This window comes from Balaenoptera acutorostrata, chromosome 15, assembly GCF_949987535.1.
Source record: "Balaenoptera acutorostrata chromosome 15, mBalAcu1.1, whole genome shotgun sequence".
In the NCBI taxonomy this organism is placed as follows: domain Eukaryota; kingdom Metazoa; phylum Chordata; class Mammalia; order Artiodactyla; family Balaenopteridae; genus Balaenoptera; species Balaenoptera acutorostrata.
The window spans coordinates 3,395,313-3,405,328 of record NC_080078.1 but is presented as its reverse complement, the minus strand read 5'-3'; the positions used below and the strand labels follow the sequence as shown (position 1 = coordinate 3,405,328).

The window sequence follows — 10,016 nt, the reverse complement described above, 5'->3', positions numbered from 1 at the left end:
GCACAGTCTGGTTGAATGGCTATTCCACAGTAAAACCGTTTTCTTTATTTCTACATTTGTGGAGAGGATTTTGTCTGTTGGCGGGAGATTTTATTTTTATTTTTTATTTTTTTGTTAGTTAATTACTTCATTAATTAATGAGACTGCGCTGCGCAGCATGCGGAATTTTAGTTCCCCAACCAGGAGTCAGACACGTGCCCCCTGCAGTGGAAGCTAGGAGTCTTAACCACTGGACCGCCAGGGAAGTCCCTGGAGATTTTATTTTTAAGTTTTCCTCTAGCAGCTTTTAAGAAACAGTTGGCCAAGAACACAGTTATATTATTTCACCCCCAAAATAGTGATAACTCATTACCCTTATGATTCCATTTTTGAAAAATGATGTTTTTACCTAACATAAACAATATCCTCTTTAAGAGGTAAGATCCCAGGTATGTGTTTTCTGTTTTCGGTTTGTGTATACCTTCTGATTTTTGTACAGTTTTTAATGCGTTGGTTGTGTAATGTAAAAAGCTACAATTTCCATTTTCATTTCCTTCTGTGGGTAATATTAGTTTGTATCATGGCTGGGCATTTATTGTATCCTAGGATTTGAATGAAAGTTGTAGCGTTTCAGTTAAGGGAACATGATACACTCCTTCCTCTCTGCTGGTGGTGGGGAAATCTCAGATGTAACCCGAAATGTCTGAGGGCAGGGCAAGGACCAGGGACCCTGGAGGCCATCCCACAGCCCCCACTTGAGGCCACACCTTTCCTTGATCGCTAACAGGAGTGAAGACAAATGGGCCATTGAGTCCCTGGTCCAGGCGGCCCACCCTCGCAGCACAGCAGTTCTTCACCGCCAGATGTGCTGGAGACACTTATGACGCTCCCTAACTTGACGGCGCGGAGACTTCTGGGAAATAGAGTCCTGGTGCTTGTCCCGCTCTCCGGGCGGGCTTTGGCAGGCGGATTTCGGGCGTCCCCCTGCGCAGGTGCGCCTCACGGTTCGTGCGTGTTGGCGCACGCGCACCATTGCCGCGCCGCCCTCGCTTCCAGTGCGTGCCCAGGTCCCTGCTGGTCGTTGTTCAGGTCCTGGCGGCTGGCGGGTGAGGATTGCGGGGCTTGCGGGGTGGTCGCCGTCCGGCCGGGCCGGCAGCCAGCGGGCGCGGGCTTGGCGGGCGAGGGTTCGCATGGGCCGGGCAGAGGCTGGAACGGGGACCCCCGAGCGCGAGCCGCGGAGCCCGCGGGCTGGGCCGCAGGGGCCGGGCGGGCGGCGGCGGCGGCGCAGTGCCCGACCGTTTGCAGCGTGCGGCAGAGCGAGGTCCCGGGAGGGACGTGGGCCTGAAGGGAGCTTGTGCCGTAGGCCCAGAGCCGGCTTCTCGGGCCCAGTGGCCTCGTGAGGCGGAGAGGAGGGACCCCGGGAGAGGAGCGCGCCGGAGGAGCAGCCCCCGGCACGGAGCCTCCGGAGCCCGGGGCCGGTCCGCGAGTTCCGACTGGGTAGGTGGTGCGTCTTCGGGCCTGCAGGCGGTTGTAGACCCTGCGGCCCTTGGAGAGCGGGGCTCGGGTGAGCCCGCCCTGGGCCCCGCGGGAGAGCGACCGGGAGGGTTTGACCGCTTCCCGGAGGTGGAGGGGTCGGGCTGGAGGGCAGGGCCGGCTGCTCCGGATGGGGCTCCCCTGGGACTTGTGAGTTCCGAGTGTCCTTGGGGAGCAGGGGCCACAGGCTCGGCCGGGACATGCCGCGTCCACCCCTCCCTCCAACCCTGATCCTCCTCGTCCTCCTGCTGTCGCCGTGTAGGCTCTCGCACGTGTCTCTCAAGGCCCATCAGCACGTTGGTTGTCTAAGCTAAGTGTCCGCTGCCCCCCTGGGTTGTGCCCCGTGGAATCGCACAGTGTAGTTAGTGCAGGATGAGTCTGCAAGGCTTCTGTCCCGCTTTCTGGGTTGAGGAAGGAAGAGATTGGGCCTGAGGAGGGAGGTGACTTGTCCCAGATCCTCAGCGGGTGTGCACGTGGGGTCGCTAACAGGACTCAGAACTCCTAGGGCAGGTGTTCTGTCCACTTCAAATCAAAAGATGTTTTTGAGCGTCGCACTTAAGTTTGTCCAAATAATTGAAAGAGTGAAACGCACCTGAGTGTATCCCTTTATCCTGGGTATCCTGTGGGTTTTCTGCTCTGAAGTTGTTAGCAGAGTTGGTGAGAAGAGATAAACTCTAAGCGTTTTTTAATCTCATATTTAACGACGGAGGTTTATTTTAATAGGATTCAGCGTCCACTGACTACTGAAAACAAAGTATCCCCTCAGTTACCACAGTCACGTGGGAGTTACAGACGTGAGGGTGATTGCCCCCTCCTCAGTCTAACAGGCCCTTGTGAAGGTGAAAGGGCGGGTCTCCCACAGGTGTCTCTTGTGGAGCGCGGGGCGGGTGCTCGTGCACCCCGAGCCGCTTCAGTCGTAGCTTCACTGCCTGCGTTTTTTTCCTTCTCCAGGTCCGCCTCCACTGTCACAGTCCTGCACGTTGTTCCAAGAGCAGCGGAAAATGAATCGGCCTCCGGTGAGTTTTGCTGTTTACGTATTGACTTGCTGCTCTTGTTTTGTAGTAAGAGCTTGGGAGGCGAATAGTTCAAAATTTAAAATGGGGAAGTCGAACTAGGTAAAAGATGTGGTTAGACAAAGCGTAGAGGAGCAGGTCAGTACCAAGTGTTTCTGGCAAGTTCTATGCGTAGATCCCACGATCCTCTTATAGCCACAGTACAAGCCTCGGGTTCTTGATATTTGTGGCAAAATACCATCGCTTGCTTGACTTACATTGTCCTGCCGAAGCACTTTTGTTCTCGGGCGTGAAAGGTTTCCTTGAGGATCCCGCTGTAGGCCGCTAGCCTTCCTGAGTGACAGCCCCTAACGTGTTGACATTGGTGCCTTCCTTGTGCTTCCTGTAAGCCGAGAGCATGCTGTCCAGGGAGCACTCAGTGCATGTAACTTTTCTGTTCAGTACAACACTGTTGTCCCGTAGGTACATTGTTTTCAGTGCTCAATCCAGGGATGCCGTGAGGATCATCTGGAGGAACTGCCTTGTCCCCCTTCAAGTAAATGTCCCGCTTTGTCTCTTACAATCTAACGGGGTCGCGTTACACACCAGGTAGTGATGTCTCTGGCAAAGATTCCTTATTTCCCATCTGAATTTTATCGTGCAGCCTGTGGTCTTGGTTCTGCCCCTTCCCGGAACCTGATCCAGTTGAGGTGACCTGTCATCCAGCATACAAACCAGTGGAGATTTGCCAGTCCTCACTTCAGACCACTGTCGCCTTCCCATCTGCAGAGTCTCCTATGTTGGTTTCTGTGACAGATCTCTCCTTGCTCTCTTCCTGACTGATTCTTTCTTCCGTCCTCTTTGTGTGTTGTCTTTTTCCTCTTGGTTCATGACTCTTAAAGCTGTCTGATCTCACCCTCTGGTGCTTTTCACCTCCAGCTCTGTCAGTTCTCCCACCTGGACCAGACAGATGCCTCTGTCCAGCCACTTGCCAGCATCTCTATGGAGTTTGTCCAAAGGGCATCTCAAGTGACTAGACCCAGTAGATCCAAAAATGATTATTTACAGCTCCCCCGCCCCTTGCCTTCTCCTTTTGTCCCTGCCGGCTCATCGTTGCATCATCCAGCCTGTCACCCTACCCAGAAAAATGGGTTCATTGTAGAGTCCTTCTCCATCCTCTGTTAGCACGTTGTAGTGTTAGGCTTGTTAATGTCGTATTCTAAACGGTTTTTATTCGTTCCTCTTTATCCCATACTTGTACCATTAAAATAGCTTATTTTTTTATTTCTGTAGTTACAGAACCTTTTTTTTCTGTGCTGCTACCTCTTTCCTCCACCAGCTCAAGTGTATTTTCCACGCTGAGTATTTCTCCTAAAATATGAATCACAGCAGTTTGTCTCCACGTGGGAAGCACTTTAGAGGTTCCCTGGGTGACTGGACAAACGAGGTTGCCGTTTTGTGGAGCCGTTAACCCTCGAGCCCAGCACTGGGGGGAGGTCGTCACTCGCTGCTGATGCGTTTGGATGGGTCTGTGGGGTGAGATCCTGCTCGGAGAGGCTTAGGAGAGAGGAGTGGGAGAACGGGGTTTGTTGTGTTCCTAGCTTTTTCAAGACGTTTTGCTGTGACGGGGAAAAGAGAAATTGGACAGTAGCTGGAGTAGGAGCTGAGGTCTGGGGCGGGTGTAGTGTTGTGTTGTGCTGTGTCGTAACGGGAGAAACAACAGCGGGAATGATCCAGTAGACGCGTGTGGGAGCGGGGAGAGCTGCGGCCCAGGGTCCTGGCGTGGGGAGGGGGTGGCAGAGCTGGGGTGCAGGTGGAGAAGCCCTCCGATGGCTTCTCTGTTCTCAGGGAAGCAGCTCCTCAGCTGAGGGTGAGGGTGAGGTTGGGGGCTGGAGGAGAGGGCAGCGCTCTGGGGCCCAGCTCCATCCTGACCATCAGCACACACCGTTCCGCCAGCCGGGAAGACTGTCTTTGCCTTCTCTGCCTGAAAAGCCATCTCCTTTCTTAAATGTGGGAGTAATTACTCTTTGGGGAGCCTGTGTGATTCCACGGGTACTTCTCAGCTCAAAGCGCATTGAGTGCCAGTTCTGGCCACGGACATTTTCTGCTCTGCTGATGGAAGGCTCCCCAGAGGAAGTGTCCTGCTTGCCTGGCTCTTGGCTTTGGCGACCCTTCACACCATCTAGTGTTGTATCTCTTTTCTTAGACATAAACATCCAGTGTCTTCAGGTTCTGCATGTGATCTTAAGAATCAATTCTCTGCTTCCGGGAGCTTCTCTTCGCCTCAGGAAAGGCACTTCACAGACGTAATTACAGGAGAGGACGGGAATCCTGCCCGTCGATACGTAGGGAACTCCAGAGTGCTGACAAAGCAGAGCCTGCTTTTCTCTCTTTCTTTCTTTCTTTTAATTTTTATTTATTTACGTATTAATTTATTCGTTTTTGGCTGCGTTGGGTCTCTGTTGCCGCGCGCGAGCTGTTTTCTCTAGTTGCGGCGAGCGGGGGCTACTCTTCGTGGCGGTGCGCGGGCTTCTCATTGCGGTGGCTTCTCTTGTTGCGGAGCACGGCTTCTAGGCATGCGGGCTTCAGTAGTTGTGGCTCGCGGGCTCTAGAGCGCGGGCTCAGTAGTTGTGACTCACGGGCTTACTTGCTCCGCAGCATGTGGGATCTTCCCGGACCAGGGTTCGAACCCGTGTGCCCACCATTGGCAGGCGGATTCTTAACCACTGCGCCACCAGGGAAGCCCGAGAGCCTGGTTTTAAATGCATTGTCAGAGCACGTGGCTCAGTGACTCGGGGAAGGGTGACGGCCCTCACGTGACCAGGACTTGGGAAGCTGCAGAGGTTGGCGAGGCTCTCAGAGCAGCGTGAGGTGGGCTGGATGAGGCTCCTGAGGTGCTGGTAAGGACCTCCTTCCTTAGGATGTGGGCCTCCTGTCAGGACCAGCGGGACGCGAATGCAGGTGGACCCTGAGGTTGACTGAAGAGCCTCCCCTGTGTGCTGGTTTTGCTTTCATCCTGTGGAGAAAGTGAAACCTTGTAATTGGGACAGTGAGTCATCTGATCAAAAGATGTCATGTGTAGAGACTGTGGACGGCATGAAACGCGGGGTGGGGTGCGGTGGGTCAAGTCAGGGGGACTCTGGGCTCCAGCGCGATGCCCGACAGGAAGGGGCGAGGCCGCGGCGTGTTCCCGCTGGTCCTAGGCCCCGGTAAACGGTATGGACGTTCCCTTGGGGTTTTTCCTTAATCGCGAATGAGGTTGAGAGCGTTTTCACGTGCTGAGAAGCTGTTTCTTCATTTTAACTGATAGACAGATTTTAGAGCGGTTTTAGGGTTACAGGAGAGTCGAGCAGACAGCAGTTTCCTATCCCCGTCCCTCTGGGTTCCCTCCCTTGATAACGTCTCGCGCTTGTGTGGCGTGTCGTCTCAGTGGTGGATCAGCACGGACACCTAGTTCTCCCCTGGAGTCTGTAGCTTATACTAAGGCTCACTCTCTGTGTCCTGCTGTTCAGGTTTGGACACGTGTGATGACCTGCAGCCACCACTGCAGTGCCACCCAGAACCATTTCAGTGCCCGAAACATCCCTGGGGGCCACCTGTTCATCCCCCCCCAATGCCCCCAAACCCCCGACAGCTGCTGGTCTTGTTACTGTCTGTGTATTTTTGCCCTTTCCAGAATGTCACGTAGTTGGAATTCTTCAGTCTGTGGTCTTTTCAGACCGGTGTATTTGTTTTTATATGAAGGGCCTGTTCATGTCCACTGCCCGTCTTCCTGCCCCAATACTGTCTTTTTTTGTTTTGTTTTGTTCTGTTTTGTTTTCCTTGTCTTATTGACTTACAGAGTCTTCCTAAATGTTTTTAAATCTTTCCAGTTGGGGTCATGTTAGTAAACATTGTTTTCCAAGTTTTATTGTCTTTTTCCTGTATTTTCCAGCATTAGTATGTAATTCATTACTTTTCTTTACTTTGAGAAGTTGAATACTGTGCATTTGAAAAGTTTCTCAAAATCAGCACGTTTGTGTGGGTAAGATTCCTAGTTGAACAGCACCCTCCGTGGTCAGTACTGGAGTGCAGCTTCTTTGCGGGGGGAGGCGGGGGAGGTGGGAGGAATGCATCGGTTCTTCGTTCCCGTTTCTGGTTCTGGGCACTGCATCAGCCACTCTCCTGGGACAGGCCAGGCAGGTGGGGTCCTCACTTGCTGTCTCTGGAGGCTGTGTGTGTCTGAGAACACCTTTCTTTTTCCCTGTCGAGCGAGAGGACTCTTTTGGTTGGGGAGCGGCGTCCTAGGACTGCGGCCCTTGGGCCCCCGATGTTCTGTGTCATTTGGGCCCCAGCCATGCGTGGGAGATCTCTGACACACGGACACCGCTGTTAAAGTCCTCTTGGGTTTTTGTCGTTTACAATCCTCTGAGGAATACTCCTTTTCTCTAATGGAATTCCAGTGCTTAAGCTTTCTAGCCACTCATGAAAGGAATCTCAGAAAGCAAAGGAGACCGGTCCTCTCTGCCCCCAAGCAGGGGAGTGAGCCGACACTGTTAGCCTCACGCTGAGAACATGGCTTGTGGGAAATGTGTAACCAGTGCTGCGTTCTGTGATTACAAGGCCGTCTGTGGAATCTTACTGTACCAAGTGGTCTTTTTTTTTTTTTTTAAATTGTATGTATGTATGTATGTATGTATGTATGTATTTATTTATGGCTGTGTTGGGTCTTCGTTTCTGTGCGAGGGCTTTCTCTAGTCGCGGCAAGTGGGGGCCCCTCTTCATTGCGGTGCGCGGGCCTCTCACCGTCGTGGCCTCTCTTGTTGCGGAGCACAGGCTCCAGACGCGCAGGCTCAGTAGTTGTGGCGCACGGGCCTAGTTGCTCCGCGGCATGTGGGATCTTCCCAGACCAGGGCTCGATCCCGTGTCCCCTGCATTGGCAGGCAGACTCTCAACCACTGCGCCACCAGGGAAGCCCCCAGGTGGTCTTTTAAGACACATACGTCATGGGTTGTTCCCTTGTGTTTTGAAACGAACCTAAAACCCCTAAATATTTGCAGTTCTGATTGCTTTCTTAATTTGTTATCCAGGTTTTCTGAAATCCGTTTTCTTAAAGTTTAAAATGCAAGAAGAGTGCAATTTTCTGATCCTCCCTTTTCATAAAAGTGAACGTGGGCAAGCCACTTAACCCATCACCAAATAGAAAATCATTTGGAACATTCACAATAATGCTGTTTTCAATCAACAACAGTGCATGTATTTTTATGCCTGCTACTGGTGAAACTACAATGTTTTCTTATTGTGCTGTTTTTTTCTCATCAGGCAAAAAGTACAAGCAATTAAACCCCCCCGCCCTTACAAATCACACATTTTGTGAAATTACAAATGCAAAACCAGAAAGTAGAATAATGTGTGCGTGATTCTACTTATGCATTATAATTAGACTAGTTCATGGTCTGATCCCTCCCTCTCTTGCATTTGGTAATAACTTCCAGTGTGTGAACGTGTGGGCCCCCAGTCTTCATCCGGGCAGCCTCAGGTGTGACCGGTGACGCCTGCATGGAATTTGGGCAGAGCTTCTGGAAGACTTGCTGTCGCTTTCTGAGACAGGCTTCTGGAGGCTGAACCGAGGCAGTTCTGCACAGACACTTGTGTGCCTTGGGCGGCAGCCACCTCTTCCCCCGCCCCGTGTGTCCCGTCAGCAGCTGGGCACCCTCAGCCTTCCCAGGCCAGCAAAGCCTGGGTCCCGGACATCTGTGCATCTGGAGCTGGGGGTCAGGTGACCTGGCATCTCAGGGGACCTTGCTAACAGGACCCATCCTGCCTCTTCGATTGTTCCACGTAAAGAACTTTGATTTTCAGTCAAGGTCAGGAGTTTGTTGCCATCTGAAAGGGCCTCTGAGCTTGGCGTGGTCTTTTCCTTCACCTCCTCCACACCATTCCTTAGTTACCCTGCGGCACGTGGGATCTCAGTCCCCTGACCAGGGATTGAACCCAGGTCCCCTGCATTGTAAGGCGGATTCTTTACCACTGGGCCACGAGGGAAGTGCCTACCCTTATGCTTTAACAGTTTTGGAGGTCTTCACAGAGATCCTGGATGGATTCACCTAACAGCACCAGGTAAACTTCGTGTCAAGAGTAGTGCACCTCACTCCTCAAAAATTTTAAAGTAGGACTATTATAAGATCCAGAAATTCTACTTGTGTGTATTTTTTCGGAAGAAAACAAAAACACTAGTTCAAAAAGACACACGCACCCCTATGTTCACTGAGCATTGCTTATAATAGCCAGTGTATAGATGCAACCTAAGTGTCCATCCATAGTTGAATGGATAAAGAAAATGCGTCATATATATACATATATATATATAGCTATACGCACACACACAATGGACTATCAGCCATAAAAAAAAAACAACAAAGAATGAGGGGCTTCCCTGGGGGTGCAGCGGTTAAGAATCCGCCTGCCAATGCAGGGGACATGGGTTCAAGCCCTGTTCCCGGAAGATCCCACATGCCGCGGAGCAACTAAGCCCGTGTGCCACAACTATTGAGCCATGCTCTAGAGCCTGCGAGGCACAACTACTGAGCCCGCGTGCCGAAACTACTGAAGCCCGCTCACCTGGAGCCCATGCTCTGCAACAAGAGAAGCCACCACAATGAGAAGCCCACGCACCGCAAGGAAGAGAAGCCCCCGCTCGCCGCAACTAGAAAAGAGACCACATGCAGCAACAGAGACCCAACGCAGCCAAAAGTAAAATAAATAAATTTTTTAAGATTAAAAAAAAAAAGAATGAGATCTTGCCATTTGTGGCAACATGGATGGAGCTAGAGGGTATTATGCTACGTGCAATAAGTCAGACAGAGAAAGACAAATACCGTATGATCTCATTTGTATGTGGAATCTAAAAAACAAAACAAATGAACTAATGTCACTAAAGAGAAACAGACTCATAGATACAGAGAACAAACAGGTGGTTGCCAGAAGAGGGTAGGTGGATGAGTGAAATAGGTGAGGGAGATGAAGAGGAACAGATAACCAGTTACAAAAGAAATGAGTCATGGGAATGAAATATACAGCACGGGGAATACAGTCAATAACATTATAACTTTGTACGCTGACGGATGGTAACTAGATGGTAACTAGACCGTGATCATTTTCTAACGTATAGAAATATTGATACTGTGCACCTGGACCTAACATAGTGTTGTAGGTCAGTTACACTTGAATTAAAATTTTTAAATTAGAATGAAAAGAATAGTGTGCCTCGTTACCTATAGACACTTAGTCATACAGCAGTTCTCTAGAACATATGCATCCTGTGTAACTGTAACTTTATACCCATGGAACAACTCCCCATTCTCTCCTCCCCCACCCCTGACAATATATGTTTGACTCTTTTAGATACCTCGTATAAGCGGAAACACACAGTTTTGTCCTTCTGTGACTGACCGATTTCACTTACCATAATGTCTTCTAGTTCTGTCCCCGTTGTCACAACTGGTAGGATTTCCTACTAATAAGTCTGAATCA

General features: G+C 51.0%; 1 long non-coding RNA gene across 1 annotated transcript; it reads left to right on the top strand.

The window, feature by feature from the left end:
* The first annotated feature begins 866 nt into the window (after positions 1–866).
* LOC114236786 (uncharacterized) lies at positions 867–7,970 on the top strand. The gene is made up of 3 exons (XR_009005475.1): positions 867–1,085; positions 2,464–2,528; positions 2,988–7,970. It is a non-coding gene; the product is annotated as an uncharacterized LOC114236786 (long non-coding RNA).
* Positions 7,971–10,016: the final 2,046 nt, after the last annotated feature.